Below are 3,436 nucleotides of genomic sequence, written 5' to 3' on the forward strand. Positions count from 1 at the left end.
AGCTAACACGGTGGTAGATTAGCTACCGCTGCTATTAGCTAAGCTAACACGATGGTAGATTAGCTACCGCTGCTATTAGCTAAGCTAACACGGTGGTAGATAATTTACTGATGATCTGCCAGAGTTGGAGTTTAGGTTGTTTTTTTTTATTTTAACTGAACCAAAACACTGAATTCCTCACACGTATTACGGCTGTCAAAGTCAAGCTAGCATAACTGCCCTCTCCCTCAATATTTTTATTCTTAAAACTTTTTCCTGACCTTATATTTAGTTGTCGTCGTGTTGACAGTTAGTAGCAAAGCACTGCGTCCCTTTTTCTTTCATGTATCAGGCGTACATTTAAGATTCAGCGTGTTACATTGCTAACTTAACAGCTAAATCTCCAGTTTGAACTCCTGGAAAGTCTTTGTGTTGATTTCTGCAGCTTATTTTTGTGAAAAATAAGCTGCATCACACAGTTCTGGGGTCAAATGACACCCAGAAAAAAATGGATTTCTCCCAACGTTTGCATTTCCTGTTATTTTCCGTTTTGTGGGCGTGCTCACGGTTTTACATCGAACTCATCTACTTTGTCCCATCACTTGTTCCTTTCAGTTTTATCTTTTATTTCTTCCCTTTCTGTTCCTTTCACCTTGTTTTTTCCAGACTCTCAGCTTTCTGCTTTCAAGGCAGATATCCAGTCGTCCCTCTTCCGCCTCCTCTCTGCTTATTCAAGCTGGCAAGGCCACTTATCACAATTTAATTTACTTTCCCAGCATGGCGGTGGCTGTGTGTGAGTGTGTGTGAGTGTGTGTGAGAGACAAAAAAAAACCCAACAACACCACATTTGGACGATAAAGGGAAAGTGGCCTGAAATCATCTTGTGTCTGATTTAATTTAGATGTAATGTATCGTGTGGAGCTTCTGGTGGATTGAGAGGATGAGGATGTTTACTTTCCTGCTACAAAGACACACAGAAGAAGAAATATCTCAAAATGTAGAAACATGTTGTTGTTGTTGTTGTTGTTGGTCAGAAGTGCCATGCCACAACAGCCATGTTATTTATAGAGAAGAAGCTCTCAGCTTTTCTCTGCTGCTCATTTCCATAAACGTCATCCCAGCGTTCACATTTTGGGCGTCGCAGCACATCATTGATCCGCGGTGAGAAAACTCGCCGCGTTTGTGGTGTAATTTAATCCACTCTGAGTTCTGACCACGAATGCGTTTCCTCCTGACCCCCGGAGGTCAGCGGCGCTGTGAGGTCAACCTGGGGGCTCGTTCTGGCTTCATGAAAGTAAATAAGTCAGTAAAATTGATCTATAACAGACATTAAGATCATAAAGTGCTTCATGAACATTAAACCAGGAATAAAACGGACATAAAAAGTGGCAGCCGAGCTAAAAGTCTGTTGGTATAAAAATGTCTCTAGTTGCTTCGTTAAACAGTCCAGACTTCCACAACCAAAAAAAAAATCACAATTTTAATTTTAAATTGAGTCTGAATCTAGTGTCGCCAACAAGCTGATATTAAACAGGACGTTTTATACAAAGTTCACATTTTACACGTTTTTGGACATTTATTCACATTTCCACTGTTTCTAAAAACAAAACAAAATAACAGCCATCTGGTTTTTGGGGGAATAAGTTACAGCTACAATATATAATAAATAAATAAATAAATAAATAAGTAAACTGTTTTACATATTAGTCGAAACTTTGTTGCTAGGTAACGGGGCTGGGGTTGCTAGGCAACAGGCAGTGCCTGCTGATCTGTCGCGTTGCATTACGTTGGTTTTTAAAACGGCTAATTTTCCAGACACATAAAAAACATTAAAGCTGCAGTTTGTAACTTTTATAAAGAACAGTTTTTGCTGTATTAATATCTATTAATAATATTTGCTATGCAACAGTTTGGTCTGAAACGGATAATCTGTGAAAATTTTGAGAATGTAGCAGAGAGTTGGCAAATGTTAGCTAGTGATCTTGCTAGCTTATGAACAGTTTTCCCGTAGCGGTAAGTTGTTTCTCCACCACTGACAGAGTTAGCAGCATGTATGTGAGCTTGATTGACAGCACTAAGACCCGCCCAGTGGCTCTGATTGGCTGGTTTTTGTCAGACAGCAATAGTAGCTCAGGGAGGAGGTGGATCGGTTTGATCTTTCCACAGATTAGCCTCATAACAAACTGTTACAACATGGCGACGGTTTTAACAAACACGTGAAACATATTCTTTATAAAAGTTAGAAACTGCAGCTTTAATGTTTCTGGTGTCTGGAAAATAAGCACCTCCACAATGTGACGTCACCTAGCAACCCCAGCCCAGCCCGTCACCTAGCAACCCGATCTGAATTCCAACATGTTTGGTCAGCTGGTTTTACCGATGTATGTATTTAAATCCTTTTCTGTAATATTATATTTTTTATGTCTTGTTTTATTTCCATTATTTATTTATTTATTTTTGTAGTTTTTCTTATGAGGATGTCATGAAACTAAACTTAAATTTCAAAACAGACCTGGAGAGAAAACCTTTTTTGAAGCTTTACAGAGCAGCAGCTGAAGAATTAAAATACATTCTGTGTCACAGCTTTGTGAAAATAAAAACGTTTTGAGGTGGAATCGTTCAAAAATCAACAGTTTTATTAAAAAGTCAGGAAACGTGCCCCGCGGTAGGAGCGCGTCATCCTGACCTCCCTGCGGAGCATCGTTACAGAAACGAGCAGAGGAAGGAGTGGATATGTGGAGAGAGCTGCGTGTAAAACCCTGATGGACTCTGGAGGATTTAGTGCTGCTGATCGACTGTTTGCAGGCTGCTCGGTCAGCAGCAGACTGAAATGTAGTGCAGGAATTAAGTAATTGGTTCTGCTGGAAGCTCCGACTGCTCTGGTCTCCACTCAGGATTCAGTCATCGGGTTACCAGAGACGATGCCAAATATGATGAAATCCATGTTTGGATGTTAAAGGGAGCTATTTTACATCATGTTATAATGTTACTCCCTCATCAAAAACACACCTGACGTGTTTCCTCACAGAGCAGTCCTCCGCCTCTCGGCTCCTTCAGACTAGCCAGCAGGAAACAGCTGGTGGAACCTCCCATCTTCTCAGCTCATCCTACAAACTACTTTTCAGTTCAAAGCTCCACAGAAAGTCTGTAACGGCGAAATGAGGACCAGGGTTGTGATCACTTCCTGGGGGTCGGAAAGAGCAGGAGCTTCTTAAAGGGACAGACACGCGATGTACGCGTTTCCGATTTATTTGATAAATATGTAGCTAGAAAGAGACAGAGGCTAACTGAATATTTAGTTTGAATTAAAGATTTATTTTACAAACTAAACATTTAATTTTTAAACTATATATTTCATTTATATTAAATATAAATATTTAGCTAGCAACTACAAATTTAGCTAGCAATCTGTACATTTAAACATTTAGCTGGGAATTAAAACATTTACCCTGTAAAC

The sequence above is a fragment of the Poecilia reticulata genome, linkage group LG13, assembly GCF_000633615.1.
Source record: "Poecilia reticulata strain Guanapo linkage group LG13, Guppy_female_1.0+MT, whole genome shotgun sequence".
Lineage (NCBI taxonomy): Eukaryota > Metazoa > Chordata > Actinopteri > Cyprinodontiformes > Poeciliidae > Poecilia > Poecilia reticulata.